This window comes from Globicephala melas, chromosome 2, assembly GCF_963455315.2.
Source record: "Globicephala melas chromosome 2, mGloMel1.2, whole genome shotgun sequence".
NCBI lineage: Eukaryota > Metazoa > Chordata > Mammalia > Artiodactyla > Delphinidae > Globicephala > Globicephala melas.
In genome coordinates this window covers 143,626,879-143,645,614 of record NC_083315.2, presented here as the reverse complement: position 1 = coordinate 143,645,614, position 18,736 = coordinate 143,626,879, and the positions used below count along the sequence as shown (strand labels likewise).

Here is an 18,736-nt window from a genome sequence, read left to right as displayed (position 1 = left end):
GAGGTACTGTACTATACCTGTCCAATCCTGTTGAAAACAACTTCTCATGCGTAATCAGGGGAAAGATAAGGTTACTCGCACCACTGCCCCGCCCCACTCCCAGTCCTGACACAGCCCCTGAGGTGTTCTCAGGATCAACCTTTAGCTCTAAACTAGATGGAATGAAGCAGGATCAGGGAATGACTGGAAAGATCCTCACAGGTCATCCTCATCTTAAGATGCCTGTGGCGCAAGAGAGTGGCAAAGGCACAGAAGCAATAAACAGAATCTGCTTCACCTGTCTTACCCCGTGCAAAATCAAGGCAAAATCTTCCCCTCCCAAAAGGCTAAATCTGCTGTAGACTTTCAGAAAGTCTGGCAGCGCGTTAGCCTACATGCAAGGGTGTGAGGTAACCATAATCCCAGCAAACTACTCAGGCCAACAGTGAAGCACGCAACTGAAAAAGTTCACCATCAATGTCAAACTCTGCTGGATCAGAAGGGTATTCTCAAGGGTTTTTACTCAGATGTCATCATAACTCCGTGTTATTTTTAATACTGTTCTTTGGATTTTGCCCCACAGAGAATTTCCAAGTCACAAGAGGATCATGAACAATGTCCAGATGTATAAAATGCAAAAATACTTCCCTCCCACTTGTGGATTCCAAGATAAACACCACAAGAAGCACGTGTGACTAACTCAGAGCCCATTCCAAATTAAATAATGCATCATGTGCACAGTGTAGGGCTTAAAAAACAAAACTGCACAAATATTCTACACGGTTCATAAGCCAGACTTGGGCAAGCACATGACCACATTGTAAAAAGGAAACATGAATTGGAGAGTAGGGGTAAAGGGTGAGAAAAGTCTCAGTCATGACCTTTCCCAGAAAATTGGTGCTACTTTCAGTGAACATTTGTATAATATGGGACATAGATGAAAGAAGAAATAGTATTCTTCCTTGTTTTTTTTCTGCTGATGGCTCTCAATTCTAAAACAACCCAGCAAATAGGAAAATCCTACAAATATTTCAAAATCCCTAGCTAAGCCATGCACAAACATCATTAAATATATACACACACAGAGGTAATGAATACTTAAATGTCTGGCTGGCCAGTCCAGACAGAATCCTTTTGACCTATAAACTGGTTTCTACAGGGAGTACATGGAACCTTAGGGAGCACAGAAACAGGGCATTCAGGTCATGTTAAAAAACTTCTACATTATTTTTATTATATTTCAAAAAATTAAGTAAAGTAAAAAAACAGATGGATGGGTGAATAGATACTAAACAGAGAAAGTTTGGCTGAGTTCAGTTTTTCTCCAATTTATCCTAAGTAAATGCTTCTAATAAATTAAGACTGGGAAATGCTTACTGAAATATCTTGATTTTTTAAAATTATATAGCATTTAATAGATACAGAAGAATATAGATGCTATGTAGGTTATGAAGTGTAATGATAAAATAGATACCTATGAACCCATCACCCAATTTATGAATTCGAATATTCCCAATCCCAGTGAAGTTATACATGGGCTCCTCCTGGATCCCATCTTTCTGCCTCCCTCCCAATGATCATCAGTATTCTGAACTGTGCATTTATTTTATTCTTGCCTTTAAAAAAATAATTTTTTCCACAGCTGATGTATTTGCTAATCCCCCTTTGTGTATGTTTCCACATTGGGGAGAAAAAAAAAAAAGAGTAAAGTCCTTACCTCAGTGTTTTGTTTTTGTTTTAAGTATCTACCTGTTTCCCTATCTTCCCCCAAATGTAAGTACCTCAGGATCAGGAATGATGTCTCTAACTTCCCAGTGCCTAACAAAGTGATAGGCACAGAATAAGTGTTAAATAATTATTTTTCAACTAATCTTTAAAATTAGAGCCCAAATGCCTTAAATGTTTCACAGTCAGAGCTGATCAACAACAATAAATATTGCTCCTTTAATCATTGCCTTTCTTCTATGACAGATATCCTATCCCCTGGAACCCAGGACCAAGTTTATCAATTATCTCCCTAGACTCCAAATCAATATAACAGTCACTATATCACCTCATCACACACTAGATAAAATCTTAGGTGGTACTGAAATTGTCAAATGAGACTATTCCTCTAGAGTCACAGAGTGCTGACTCCTTGGTCTGGGAGAGCACATTATCAGGCACGAAAGTTTAACATAATAGTATTTGAGCTACACTTAACCAGAAATGCCAATGGGACATGGAAGTGTCAACTGTTTTCTACTCAAAGACAGTGTCATCTACAAAGCAAACAAATGGATGGAGAATTCCTGCTATTTGACAGCAAAGAGTTTCACAACCACCTTAAACATTACATACTGAACACAAGTGTTTTGGGGGCTGTGTTCTTAAGGATAAACCTACTCCTTCAATTGTGTCACCATTATGCAGTATGTTTGATTACAAATTTGTCCACCAGCCCAGAAGAGCAAAAGTGACAGTAATGCCATTCTGGATTCAAAACTATATCGTGCGACCTCCCCCCAAAGTGTTAGTGTTAGAAAACTTCTCTGACTCATCTCTTCTTTCTGAACATGGCACAGATTATGAAGATACAAAATATCTTTCTGAGGGTAGAGAGAAATCAGGAGAGAATGTGCCAGAAGAACTTAAGCCAGTCATAAGACATCAATGTAAAGGATCTTTCTAAAGAGACAACTGTACGGTTATTCCAAAAGATTTAACAGTTACACTTTAGAAAGCAAAGTTTGGGGAACTGTTCACACAAACAAGTGTCACCTATAGTCTGAAATTCATGCTCATATTGTAAAATATTAAAATTAAAAAAAATTAAAAAGCACTGCAGCACATGCCAAGCTACTTCACAAAACCCAAACCTTTTCACATAATACAGATGAGAAGTCTGGGTCAAAAATCCATAATAACCTGCTGTATAAAAAATAAATAAATTCAGAAAAAAAGAATCCATAATGGTTTTAATAGGCCATTCCAGGAAAAAAATTCGGGACATTGAACATCATTCTCAGAAGGCTCTTAGTATTCTATTTCAAACACTCAGTGCAAAAAAGAAAAAAAAATCACTCATCTGTGCCCATCATTTGCCACATATGACCATTTTTTAATTTATCTCAGTCAACTTTAAAAATATCTTCACTGGGCTTCCCTGATGGCACAGTGGTTAAGAATCCACCTGCCAATGCAGGGGACAAGGGTTCAAGCCCTGGCCCGGGAAGATCCCACATGCTGCAGAGCAACTAAGCCCTTGCACCACAACTACTGAGCCTGTGCTCTAGAGCTTGCAAGCCACAACTACTGAGCCCGCATGCCATAAATACTGAAGCCCGCGTGCCTAGGGCCCATGCTCTGCAACAATAGAAGCCACCGCAATGAGAAGCCCACGCACCGCAACAAAGAGTAGCCCCCACTTGCCACAACTAGAGAAGGCCATGCACAGCAACGAACAACTAAAGAAGCCAATAATAAATAAATTTATTAAATATATATATATATCTTCACTATTACCACTGCACTTTGATATCAAGCTGAAGGTGTGGTAAGGGGACCAAGAATGTTCTCAAATGGACCACTGGGAAAGACTGGCCAAAAAGATGGGCAAGTGATCACAACCATCTCAGTGTGTCACTCCACGTTCATCAGAGCAGTCCACTTGCCCAATTACTAACAGAAAAACACAACAGAGACCCTCCATTTTCTCCACCATCTAAATTAGAAGTTTTGTAGCCAAAGGGCAACTCTCACTCTATCTAAAGTGAAAGAAAGACAGCAGCTTGTAGCGCTATGATGTTGATCAATTGTGAGGACATTTCTCTGATAGTGATTTGACTAAAGTAGAACTACTGCCATCCCTGCCAGAACCAGTTGGCCCTTTATTGTTTTTTGTTTTGTTTTTAGCTATATCTCTAAAAACATACATTGGCTGAACCACAAAAGAGGGAAACAACTGTTCTCTTCTCACTATCCCAAACCCTAGCATTTCTCTACTAGTTTGTAACTAGGATAAGACAAAGACAGCAGGAAGAGGGTATGTTATATGCTAGAAGACATTATGTTTCACTCTTAGTAGTTTAGCTCTTTTTTGGCTTCCTATAATTGTGTTCCACACTGATTTAGGGAACAGCCTTGGGTATCAATATAAGACAATTGTCAACACCTTGTTCATCCCCTTCATGGCAACCTACCTGATATAACAAGTAAACACACTGCAATAAATCTAAACCACCTTCTATGGTGGTAAATCTAAACCACCTTGCTTCAAAGAAGCAAGAAAGTGAAAAGACATAATGGGAGAAAATATTTGAAAATCAAGTCTGATATGGGATTTATATCCAGAATATATAATGAGCTTTTACAATTCAATAACAAAAAGACAAACAGTTCAATTTAAAACATGCAAAGGATTTCAATAGACATTTCTCCAAAGAAGATACACAAATGGTTAATGAGCACATGAAAAGATTCTCAGTATCTTTAGCAGTTAGGGAAATGCAAATCAAAACCACAGTGAGAGGGCTTCCCTGGCGGCACAGTGGTTAAGAATCCACCTGCCAATGCAGGAGACACGGGTTCGAGCCCTGGTTCGGGAAGATCCCACATGCCACGGATCAACTAAGCCCATGCGCCACAACTACTGAGCCTGCACTCTAGAGCCCGCAAGTCACAACTACTAAGCTCATGTGCCTAGAGTCCATGCTCCACAACAAGGGAAGCCACCACAATGAGAAGCCTGCACACCGCAACAAAGAGTAACCCCTGCTCACCACAACTAGAGAAAAGCCCGTGCGCAGCAACGAAGACCCAATGCAACCAAAATTAATTAATTAATTAAGAAAAACAAAACAGTGAGATACCACTTCGCACCCACTACTAGGATGGTGGTAATTAAAATTAAAGAAAAAAAAGACAAGGGTTGGCAAAGACATAGAGAAATTGGAAACTTCATTCACTGCTAATGAGATTGCAAAATGGTAAAGCCACTTTGAAAAAATAGTTTGGCAGCTCCTCAAAATGATAAACGTACAGTTACCATATGACCCAGCAATTCTACTCCTAGGTATATAACCAAGAGAAAGGAAAACACATGTCTACACAAAAACTTGTATGTGAATGCTCATAACTGCATTATTCATAATATCCAAAAAGTGGAAACAAATCAAATGTCCAGCAACTGATGAATGGATAAACAAAATGAGGTCTATTCATACCATGGCATATTATCTGGCAATGAAAAGGAATGAAGTGCTGATAACATGCTACAACACAGATAAACTTTGAAAATATCATGATAAGTGAAAGAAGCCAGTCACAAAGACCATATCTTATATGACTCCATCTTTATGAAATTTCCAGCATAAGCAAATCCATAGAGACAGAAAACGGTACGTAATTGCCACGGGCTGGGGGAGGGGGAAATGGAGAGTGACTGTTACTAGGTATGGGGTTTCTTTGGGGGGTGATGAAAATGTTTTGGAGTTAGTGATGACAGCTGCACAAATCTGTGAATATGCTTTAAAAACAACATACTGAATTATCTACCTTAAAAGGGTAAACTGTATGATATGTGAATTATATCTCAATAAAGCTGTTTAAAAAGCATTTGTTATCTGAAGGCTTTCTGTAACGTGTTATAAAATAGCAAGCATTTTGAGGTCTATAATGATACATCTATTTTGTGATATGTATTCTTGAGTTAAAGCTCTGGCATTCAATAAATAGATGTTGATCTACTGACATTGACTTCTGGGGGCAGTAGAATTCACCCGCAGTGAAATCTGTCTTCCTGTCTTTTACTCTATACTCAACTCCGACTTAGTTCCAATATACATCTTTGTAACATGAAGTCCACAGCAGGTCCTAGGGCCTGAAGTAGTTAATAATAGGTGCCATCAGTCCCTATTATGTTAGAAATAAAAAATTAGAAAACTACAGCTGGGCTATTTATCCAAGGTCAAGCAACAGAATCCAACATTAAAGTTTAAGAGTTGTATTTACAGAATTGGCATTATAAATCCATCTCTATCTTAATGACTGGTGTACCATTTGGTTATCTTTGAAAGTGCACTACATCTTATACTTCAAAGTAATTGTCTACACACTCTCTCATGTATGTGAAAAGTGTTAAAGGCAGGTCTTTCTGGTGTATCCAAAAATTAACTCTTTCAGAAAGGTGTCCTGTTAGGAAGCTATCTTTTACCAAGTACACTATAAGTAATAAGATTTATTCATTCTTTCAACCAAAATTTATTGAGCACTCACACCTGCCAAACACTGGGATTACATAAATGAATTAAATTAGACACAGACTCTACCATAAAAGAATTCACTGTTACGGAGAAACACAGAATGCCTTGTAAACAGGCAATGGCAGCAGCGTGCTATAGTTGATGAGGAAGTATGGTGCTGTCAGGAAAGTGTTCAAAATCAGAAGCCTGAATTCTACAAAGAGCCAGGAAGGCTGTAGACTCTAATCAGGAGATGGCTTGCTGAGGTCCCCATCTGAACCTATCACTCACTCAACACATTTAGGCCCCGACCCCCGCATACCCGTTAATAAGAGCCAAATAATGAACTGCATCCCCGGGATTCCCGAATTACGAGCTCTCGAGGAGCTGATTTTCAAATATTTTAATAAGAATACTTTTTTGAATTCTAGAAAAGGTTTTCTCTGGTAGGGGATTGAAATAGAGGATATGAAACAAACAAAACTAAAATTTAAAAGTATTCTTTTCCATATTATTTAACATACTCTACAAAGAAAGGGTCAAGATTTGAAGTTCAGATATTTTAAGCTCCCTTTACCTGTAAAATCTCAGAGGGTAGGGAGAATGTATTGTTTACCATGGGATCCTCAGCTGACTCTCATTAAATACATATCAAATAAATGAATAAACAAGGAAATATTGATAAATCAGCAACAAATGGCATAGGAGCCACTTTCCTGAGGTAATTACTGATGGTATTTGACAACCTCCTTCACAATATACCTGTTTACGTTCTCCTTTTCTCTCTTCTTGCCCTCCTACTTCTTTTCTCTCTTTTTATCATTATCTCTTCCTTTCTTCCTTTCTCTTTTATTTTAAACCTGTGTCTTAGGACTGGCACCAGCTGTTCTCACTGGCCATTGCTTTGCTAGATTGACCCTAGTAGTAGTAAGGGAGTACTTGTATTTTCTAGTCATAAAGCACCACCTAGTGGTCTAAGTTCCCTTTATCCAGAAAGTACCACATAATAAAACTGAAAAACCTGAAAGTTAACTAAGAAATATCAATGAATTCCAGTTCTTCTGTTGTGCCAGTTTGGTCTTCTGGCAGCACCAGATACACTGAATCCACATCTTTATATCTACAATTAAGTTGTCAGAAGTTACTGATGTTGATACTATACAAACATTCATAGTCATGAGTATATTTACTTTGTTTCTTACCCTAAAGCAGACAAATTGTTACTTCAATTCTGGTAGAATCAGCAAAGATATGATTCCTTTAAGATCTTTTATTTAAATTACACTTTAAACACTATAAAATCAAATCTGATTATATATTCCTCTGCAAAAACGTTTCCTAAACTTACCTGATTATAATCCAACAAGATATTAAGTGGCATTTGTCCTACTGTCCCTGAATCAGTGACAAGGGCCCACAGCTGAGAGCAAGAAGCAGTAAATGCCCAAATCAGGGAAAGCACCGAAAATTATGTCCAGATCTCTCCCCCAAGGTTTGCTAAGGAGTAGCAAAACCAGTTGGTGCATTCAACCAACCCTCCCAAAGACAGAACTAAGGCAAGGCAAGGGAGAGCCTGGAAGTCTGGCCTTGTGGGAGTGGCATCATCAACGACATGGGCACCTCAAGAGAACTAGTCATAGAGACTGGGAGGCGAAGACATCTGCAAGGAGAGACTGGCAGCTTGATTCCAAGTGGGCTGCTGCTTGCAGAACCTGTAAGCACTTGAACTAGAGAGATATGTAGCTAACCGTCTGGAGATTCTTTTTCTTTTTTTTGGCTGCGTTGGGTCTTCGCTGCTGCGCGCGGGCTTTCTCTCTAGTTGCGGTGAGCGCGGGCTACTCTTCGTTGCGGTGCGTTGGCTTCTCATTGCGGTGGCTTCTTCTTGTTGCGAAGCATGGGCTCTAGGCGATCAAGCTTCAGTAGTTGTGGTGCGTGGGCTCAGTAGTTGTGGCTCGTGGGCCCTAGAGCGCAGGCTCAGTAGTCGTGGCACATGGGCTTAGTTGCTCCGCGGCATGTGGGATCTTCCCAGACCAGGGCTCGAACCCGTGGTCCCCTGCATTGACAGGCGGATTCTTAACCACTGTGCCACCAGGGAAGTCCCTGTCTGGAGATTCTTGAAAGAAGAGCACTAGCTAGAGTAGTCCATGCCCAAAGCCCAAACCCCCAAAAAGGACTGTAGAGAATACAGCTTGCCTGGTAAGAAAAGGACTGGGGCCCTTGGGGGGCACATAAGAGAGCTTTATCGGTTCCAATGCCCCCAAGTTTAGAAGCACGAAGTAAAAGAAGGATGGGGAAAGGGGACGCCCAGGAGTACACCTACCCTGTGAAGAATACACCACTAACACGGATCAGTGCAGGAAGCCACGGTTACCCTTCTCTGTGGGGGTCCTCACTGACAGAATGAATGAAGTTGGACATCTATAATCATCTATACTAAGATCACAACCCTGGCAGAGACGACCAGTATCTGGCAGAACTAGAAGATTTAGAACACTGCCCTCCACTAACCACTCTGAAAACCTCTAATTCCCTTATTCACTTTTTCTGCTGCCAAAGAGGACCTGGATCTTGAAAACATAGTATCCCTGAGTTAGACCACAAGGAGTCTGAGTCACAGCTCTAGCCTGCACTGGGAGAATATATTTTCCAAAGTTATACATACATATGTACATGCATACTCCTACACACACACACACACACACACACACACACAGGAAAGTTGTGGTGTGTGCTCTTTCTTGAAGTCACCTAGACTAGAAATTTGGGGAAACAATACTTGCTTATATCCTAATAAATTGGACTTGCTCAATAAATTGGTTACAGTAAGAACTAGCAGGGCACTGGCTAAAAACAGATTCCCAGCCCTCCTCTGAGGATTCTGATTTTCCAGGTCTGGGGTAAACTTTAGGGTTTTTTTTGTTTTGTTTTGCTTTAACTTTCTACGTGATTCTTATGATCACACATATTTGAGAAACACTGTCCTAGGAGGAAGTGATTAAATTTCTGAGTATGGCACCCCTGCTCTACGTGATGGAGCTCATGTGTTTCCCAAGCCCTTCCTCTTACTCTATGCCACAAACAAATAAAAATGTTTGCCATTTCCACAAATAGTACTACATCTCCATGTCTGTCTTCTTAATCCATACTTTTCTTGGGATGACCTTCTCTCTTTATACATTTGGTAAACATCATTTGTAGCACTTCTAACCCTCTATTTTATTACATTTACTTGTTTATAAGTTAAATTTCTTTCTTTGGGACCAAGAATTATCAGAGGGCAGGAATAATGTCCTAACCTGTCCGGTATTCTCAGGACCTCGCACAGAGCCTGACATATGACAGGCTCTATCAGTGCTCTATCAGTGCTCTATCAGTGTTTGTTCAGTGAATTAACTTATGTTCCCAAACCATATATTATAGGATGACCATTTATTATAGGAACTTAACTACCATAAAATCTTACATCATATTAAAACTTTAAAGTGATAATCTTCATTTAGATTATCTTTTTCTCCTCTTGCAGTTTTTCTTTATGTACTCACTCCATTTATCTGTACAGTATATATATTAACTGACCAAGTGAGAAATTAGATAAGACATAAATATCATTCCATATTTATATGTGAGAAATATTGATGTGACACAAAACTGCTACATTTTATATTATGGCCAAAGTGTACCAAGAAAAATGCAAAGTCTAGGCCAAATAGGTTTATAATTAATTAAGAAGAATTCTTTGAACAGTGCAAATTGAATTTGTTTGTAATCAATCTCCAACTACAAAATAACTTTAGAGTGAAGAATTCCACGCACAAAAAAGTTCCTTATTATATTGGGAAAACATTACCTTATTGGCATGAGTCAATGGGGTATAAGCCACCTTGGGAGGATAAAATAAATTATAATTTATTAATTATAATTTAATAATTATAATTATTATAATTTAATTATAATACAAAAATTTTAGTTGCTTTCTATACCTAAATTAACAACTGAAAGTTTTTTCCGTTGCACTATTCCACGCTCATTTTAAAAACAAGATGTCTTGGACTTCCCTGACAGTTCAGTGGTTAGGGCTCCTTGCTTCCAGTGTAAGGGATGTGGGTTCAATCCCTGGTCAGGGAACTAAGATCCCACATGCTGCATGGTGCAGCCAAAAATAATAATAAAAATAAAAAATAAAAACAAGACATTTTAATAAATATACAGTGCCATACGTACAAAAATAAAAACAGATACATGCTTATAAATATATATACATATATTTTAAATTCTTTAAACTAACAACAATTGTTTCCCCCTGCCCATCCCCTGAAAAAGAAAAAAGAAAAAAACTTTCCTTTCTAGAGTGTGGAAGGATTTTTCAGCTAACCCAACAGTCAGCCCCAAGCTGTTGGTTTGACAGTTCAATTACAGATGCTGAAGGAGCTAAATACTAGATTTCTAAACCTACATTCCAACTATGGGTGGTCTAGGAGCAGAGTACTAAGCTTTCCAAACCTTCACAGAATACAGTAATTACCCACTTACTTGTGTGTACGCCATACTACAGTGTAAGCTCCTTTAAGTTGGGAACAGTTTATTCCCTAACTCTCTGAAAGAGCTATGAAACTCCTTCAGAATAGTCAAACACATCATATGTCAGTTCAATCTTCTTCTTAGAGACATCTTCCCTGGATCTTACATCCTCCTACCCCAACTGTGCTTACTGGTTATCTCTAGACCTGCTACTCAGCTGTCATCCTGCTTTATTTCATCATCATTCTAGGAATTTCCTTTATGTCTCTCTAGTGTTATATCCCATTTTCCTGGGTTTCATGTCATCTTTTTTCTTTCATGTCTCTTTCATGTCTTACCTCTCTTTTTGATCCTTCAATAGCTTTCTGAGAAAGGATGTATAGGAGATAAATTTTTTGAGACCCTGCATGTTGGAAAATATTGTTATTTTATCCTCATAACTGACTGACTATTTGGCTGGACATAGAAATCTATGTTTGTAATCATTTTCCCTCAGAACCTTAAAGGCATTGCTCCATTGTCTACTTGCTTCTTGTGTTACTTCTGAAAAGTCTGACATTCTGCTAACTTCTGTTCCTTTCTTTTTTTTTTTTTTTTGGTACGCGGGCCTCTCCCTGTTGTGGCTTCTCCCGTTGCGGAGCACAGGCTCCGGACGCGCAGGCTCAGCGGCCATGGCTCACGGGCCCAGCCGTTCCATGGCATGTGGGATCTTCCTGGACCGGGGCACGAAGCCGTGTCCCCTGCATCGGCAGGCGGACTTTCAACCACTGCGCCACCAGGGAAGCCCTGTTCCTTTCTTTGTGACTTGTTTTTCCTCTCTGGTGCTCTAAAATGTCTCGGTAATATGTCTCTTCCCCGCCCCCTCACCTCCAGCCATTCATAGTGCTGAGCACTTTCCGTTTAGAAACTCTTGTCCTTCAGTTCTGGAAATTTTTCTTGTCTTGTTTCACTGATAATTTCTTCCTTTCGTTTTCTTTGGTCTGTGTCTCTGAAAGTCCCATTAGAAAGGAATTAGACCTCCTAAATGGATTCTCTATTATTTTTAATATTTCTCTAATATTTTTGCATCTCTCTTTTATTTTCTGGGATATTTCCTCAGTCTTCCAATCTATTACTTTTAGAAGTTCTGCTATTATATTCTATGAGCTCTTTGCCCCTGAATATCCCCTTTGCAACTTCTTATTCTTGTTTCATGTAGCAATATATTCTCTGATCTCACACAGAAAATTATGTCAGGTACCATACTAAGTGATTTATATTCACCATATTGAACCATCACGAGCAACCTATGGGTGTATGTCTTTTTCCCCATGTGGGTGCCTAACAGACATCTCAAACTCAACATACAGAACTGAACTCCTGATCTTCCCCCTAAAATTTGCTCTACCCAAGTCTTCCTCTTGTCAGTTAATAACAATTCCATCCATCCAGTTCTTCAGGCCAAAAGCCTAGGCTACTCTTTTTGTTTCACACAACATATCTAAGCCATCAGAAAATCCTGTTGGCTGCACCTCCAAAATGTATACAGAATTCAACCATTCTTCACCATCTTCATGTCTACAACTAAGTCACCATCATCTCTCACCTAGGTTACTACAAAAGCTTCCTAACAATTCTCTCTGCTTTTTTCCTTAACCCCCTATAGTCTGCTCTCAAGGCAGCAACCAGAGTGAGCATTTTAAAACCTCATTTAAAATGTCACTCAAATGTCACCTTCTCAATGATGTCAACCCTGCCTGCCCTAATTCTGCACCTGCTCTCTTCCCTAATCCATTTCTCTAAGACCCTGCTCTGCTTTTTCTTTTCTTACAGCAATTACTATTTTTAACACACAACTTCTCTCTCTTGCTTCTCCCCCCACTGCAGAAAGGTTGCAGAAAGGCTGCAGAAAGGAAGAGACCTTCACTGTTTTGTTTACTGATGCATCCCCAACACATAGAAGAGTAATTAATAATAAATGTGTTGAATGAATGAATGACTTTTATATGTAAGAGAAGTAAGGCCCACAAAGATTAACTTGTCTAAGGACACACAGCCAAAACATGAAAAACCTGGTTAGAATTCATGTTGGCCTGGTGCCAAAGTCCACATGTTTAAGTTAGACTGCCCCTTGTCCATGTCTACGATTAAAATGAGGTGAATCCTCTATAGACTTCCAAGCTTTGCACGTTTTTTTCTTATATTTCCAGCAAAGGAAAAAATATAACCCTTTGTATAAATTCTGAAGGAGAGTGCTTTGGCAAATGTGTGAAGCTGTAGAAGTGATAGCATTTAACTCAATAAAAGCCAGCAGATTAAACCACACTGGAAATTTCTTTCAGCCGTTCAACTACCTAGGTGGGAACAGGGTTGCCAGAGGAACATCTAAGTAGGAATCTCTGACCCCCGGTAAGACATGTACTGCTTCCTCCCACTTTTACTTAGCAAGGCATGCCTTTGATGTACATACTATATGACTTTATCCAGGATTTTCCAACCTTTCTTCCAAAGATTTACTTTAAACACATGCTATTATGTATTTTAACTGGACTATTGAAAAGTTTTTGGCTGCTTCCTCTATTCCTATTCAAACATCTAAATTGCATATTCTCCTTAAATAAGAGCTAGGGAGGGAAAAAGCCTCAGGCTCCAAGAGTAAATATTACTTTTTTGTATTGGCAGGCTTAGAAAGGAAGGATAGAGACTTATACATGTCGTAACTTTATAGACGATACTAACAAAGAGAATCAATACCGTGGTACAAGTATGTCATTTGATAAATATCCTCTGTGTTATGTAAGAAAGACACACTTCACCCCCTCAAGTTAAGAGGAAAGCTGGGAAGGAGGCCTTTTATTCATCTCTGGCAGTAGGTCTGGGAGGCAGGACTAAAGTTGCAGGAAAACAGAACTGTTATGCTTACTTTCACATTCACTACTTACCTGATGTCATTTCCCTCCTAGCAAGTATGATAGAATCCAATAAAGCTACAGGAATCAGTTCTGGAAAAGAACAGTAAGCTATTGCCAAAGCAGGGAAGAAAGTAAGCAGTAAGGTGTCTATTTCCAAAGAATTCATTCAGGCACTTTCCTTTTTCCAAAATACCACAATTTTTTCATTCACTATTAAACTCAAGTCCATCCAGTAAACTTTACTCGGTTAGTGCAGCAAACAGTTGCTGTTTTTTGCCTGACTGTCATTTAATCCTCCTTTATTCTGGTAAATATACTCCATTTCTTTTGAAAAACCACCCCCTCCAGATTCTCAGACCAGATGTTTTGGGAGGAGCCTGCATCCCCACCAGTAGGAGTCAGGCGTGCCATCCAGGTCCAGCAGGAGCAACAAACCCTCCCGCCACCGTGGGCACATGATGGGGCTAGTCCGGTCAGAATGAACCCCAAGGACTTGTACAGGAGCTACGAGGAAGTGAAGACATAAATCTAAAGCTGTTTTGCCAAAAGAAGACCCTGAGAATGAGGGTAACACTGAAGAAAGTAGAACAGAAAGATCAAGAGAAAGAAGACTGACTCCTGATGAAATCATTTGAGCCCTTCAGATTAAATCTCACTTGAAGCTAGACAATGTGTGTGTGTGTGTGTGTGTACGTGTGTAAATATGCACATATATATTCTAATATAAGGCATTTACTGATAATATAAGGCACTCAACAAACATTTACGATTGCTATAAGGAGTGCTGAAAATCATACTTGATTTCTGGAAAAACTGGAAGTTCAGAAATGAGGCAAAGATCAATTTTCAGGGTTACAACCATATAAGTAACTATTGTATTCACTCAAGCTGCCAGCAAAGTCCAGGAATATAGTAGAGGCAGAGTGGATACAATATTTCTAGAATTATTTCTACTATCTTATTGTGCAGACATTCAGCCTTAGATTAATTAACCAAGTGAACAGTGAAATGTGTTATCATTAAAAACAGCATCCTCTTTGCCACTGAGCAGTCTTATTGATCATTCCAAAGCCTTTTCTTTTCTCACTTGCTTCTTACTTCCATCCACTTCAACTTCATTTCCTCTCTCTACTTAGACCTTCCCAGCACTAAGTTAAAAATTCTAGCAGTCTTACTATATCAAAATTAAAGCATCATTCATTAACTTGATAAAATAATACATACCTTAGTCCTAAAGCCAGCATCTTATTTAATAAAGAAACACTAGGGATGTACCCACTGCAATCAAATGCAAGGCAAGGATACCCACTATCACCACTAATGTTCAACATTGACAGAAAGTATCAGCCAGTGAAATAGGCTACACTTATGAGAGGGAACTAGCCCTACCAAACACTAGAATATAAAACAAAACCTCTATAATTAAAACAGGCAGATTGCCTTGAACTCTGATCCTGCCGAGGTTTCTCTCGTGGGGTTCTAGTTCTCCTGACCTGAGTCTTTACATTTTTTTAAGTTAAAAAAAAAAAGCAGGGCTTCCCTGGTGGCACAGTGGTTGAGAGTCCGCCTGCCAATGCAGGGGACACGGGTTCATGCCCCGGTCCGGGAAGATCCCATATGCCGCGGAGCGGCTGGGCCCGTGAGCCATGGCCGCTGAGCCTGCGCGTCCGGAGCCTGTGTTCCGCAACGGGAGAGGCCACAGCAGTGAGAGGCCCGCGTACCGCAAAAAAAAGCAGTAGCAGCACACAAATAGACAGAACACGAAATGCAGTCCAAAATCAGACCCACATACATATAGAAACTTATAAAACTAGATCCATACAACAAATCATTCACACAAATCCCAAAGGATCAGAGATCAAAATGTAAAAAATGAAACTATAGTCAATTCTTGGTATTCATGGCAATTATGTTCTACAAAGTCTCTGCAAACACTGAATTCGCAAATACTGAATCATTGCTCCTAGGTGAAACACAGCATTAGGTTCCTACAAGCCTCTGGTCACACATATTTTCAACAACTGATCAATTCATAACTTGTTTTATGTGTGTTTTTTGTTCAAAGACACCTTATTTAATACATGTTGTTGATTCATTAACACTGAACACACTGCCACAGCACTATAACTCATGCCTAAATGAAACTTAGCTAATACACATATTTTCTCCCTAAGGTACATCACAGTCTTCTTGTGCTTAATTGAAGTGCTGAGGACACACCACTTCAGCACCATGCTTTGGGGCCATTTTAAACAGTAAAATCACCAACAAAAAGCACAAAAATATGAAAAGGACACCGTTTACAATACGAGAGCTGAAAGAAGGTAGAGCATCACCTTGACTGACCTCAGCTGGGACCATGATCACTGGGTAACTCAAATTTTTTGCCACTCTGCATATATCTGCAAATGAGTATTAATTTGGGGTTACAAATAAATGTTAGTGAAGAGGCAATTTTACAAATACAGAATCCACAAACAATGAAGATCACCTGTATGTACATACTTCAAGAAAACAGTGGCTTCCTCTTTAACCTCAGTATAGGGAAAGGCTTTGTAACTATGACTCAAATTCTAGATATACTTAAAAGAAAATATGTTTATATATGACTACATAAGAACAAAAAACTTATGCATGGCAAAAAAATGTACAAAAGTCAAAAGAAAACAAACAGAGAAAGTATTTGTAAAGTACATCACAGATAGAAGGCTAATAATCACTAATAAATTTTTAAACCCTTAAGAATTAAGAGAAAGAAGTCCAAACACCCCAAAGAAATATGTGCAAAAAATCAATAATTTACACAAAAAGATATAAAAATGACCTTTAAGCCTAAGAAAAGATGTTCAGCTTTTCTCATAATAAGAAAAATGCACCGAGATACCAATTCTTAGCTATCAGATAAGCAAAATTAACAAGTATAACATACTATGCTGCTATTCTTATATACATTGCTGGTGGAAATGCAAATTAGTACAACTCTTATAGAAAATTAGGCAATTACTAACAAAATTACATATGAGTTTACCTTTTGACCGAACAATTCCACTTCTGGGAATTGACCATGAAGGTATACTTCCAACAGTACTAACATCCATAAGCACAAGGTTATTCACTGCAGCACTGTTTATCATTGTCAAGTACTAGAAAGTAACCTAAATATCCACATATAGAACAGTGGCTGAATAAACTAACAAACTATGGCATAGCCACACAATGGACTTCAATGTAACTGTAAAAAAGAATGAGAAAGATGTCTGTGAACTGATGCAGAGTTATTTGCAGGTTATAATACTAAGCAGAAAAAGCAAAGTATAAAAGAATAACTATATAGTGTACAAATCCATTTATATAACATATTCAGAATAGGCAAATTCATAGAGACAGATAACAAATTAGTAGTTGCTAAGGGCTGGGAGGACAGGAGAGTGGAAAATGACTACTAATGGGTATGGTGTTTCTTTTGGGGGTAATAAAAATGTTCTAGACTTAGTGGTGACGGTTGCAAAAGGGTAAAAATTATCATACGTGAGTGACAACTCAATAAAAAATTTTTAAAGAGTATCTATAGTATGCTGCCTCATGTAGAAGAAATAGGGGTAATAACATCTGCATGCATTTGCTTTTATGCAAAGAGAAACACAGGAGGGATAAACCGGAAGCTTAACGAGATTTTTTATCTACTGGAGGTAGGTGGAACGGGATGGAATGATGAGCAAGTGGAAATGGGATAGAAGAAATGGGGGTGTGACTTTTCCTTTTGTATACTTCTAACTTCTGTATACTTCTAACTTTTAGAACTATGTTAAAAATAAATGCAGCGGGAATTCTGTAGCGGTCCAGTGGTTAGGACTCGGCACTTTCACGGCCATGGACCCGGCTTCGATCCCTGGTCAGGGAACTAAGATCTTGCAAGCTGCCTGGTGCAACCAGAAATTTTTTTTTTAATTTTTAAAACATAAATGCAGAAATAAAATCAAGCAGCACTTGATTAATAAAAGCAAGCAGCATAAAATCAAGCAGGCTTCCCTGGTGGCGCAATGGTTAAGAGTCTGCCTGCCAATGCAGGGGACAGGGGTTCGTGCCCCGGTCCGTGAAGGTCCCACATGCTGCGGAGCGGCTGGGCCCCTGAGCCATGGCCACTGAGGCTGCGCGTCCGGAGCCTGTGCTCCGCAATGGGAGAGGCCACAACAGTGAGAGGTCCGCGTACCGCAAAATAAAAAATAAAAAAAAAAATCAAGCAGGGTGGGGGGAAAACCCTAAAATGGTATATTAACAGAACTATTTTTCAAATGTATAACATAATCACACTGGGGTGGGAGTGGGGGTGGGTAAAGAATGAACCAAAGTAGCTTTTAAACACAATATTAGAGTTACAGTCCCTGCTTAAAGATTCTTGTAAGTACAAATTGTAAATTCTAAATAGTAGGGAGTTTTCCCCCAGGGGTTTAGGTTAGCATTTCTGAAACACTTTGTGTATTCTGTGATTGAGTAAATAAGTAAATATACTATGGAAAATGGGAGTCAGGTTTCCCACCATTGGAGAAGGGATTTACAAATGCAGAAAGGTAATAAAATATCATGAACCTGTGATGCTGGAGTAGAACTGGCAGTATCAGTATGAAGTCAGGATTTTACACAGATAGAAGTAGATAAAGATGTAAACATAAATGTAGAAACAGATGCATATGTGCAGTACACACATGCTGGTGCACGTGCACGCGCGCGCACACACACACACACACGCGCGCGCACTTTTTTCCCCTAGTTATGTCTGCTAAAAGGACCTAGAATCAATGAGCACACCAATTACCCAGATTTTGGTTTCTAAATACTACTTTTTTTTTTTTTGGCCGCGTCAGGTCTTAGTTGCGGCATGCGGGATCTTTCGTTGAGGCGCGCAGGCTTCTCTCAAGTTGTGGCATGAGGGTTTTCTCTCTCTAGTTGTGGTGCATGGGCTCCAGAGCGCGTGGGCTCTGTAGTTTCTGGCACGCGGGCTCTCTCGTTGAGGCGCACGAGCTCAATAGCTGTGGCGCGCGGGCTTAGTCGTCCCGCAGCATGTGGGATCTTAGTTCCCCAACCAGGGATCGAACCTGCGTCCCCTGAATTTTAAGGTGGATGGATTCG

General features: G+C 39.4%; 1 protein-coding gene across 3 annotated transcripts in view; it reads right to left on the bottom strand.

The window, feature by feature from the left end:
* RAD51B (RAD51 paralog B) overlaps window positions 1-18,736 on the bottom strand; it is a 647,199-nt gene that overhangs the window by 537,821 nt on the left and 90,642 nt on the right. The window lies entirely within an intron of this gene.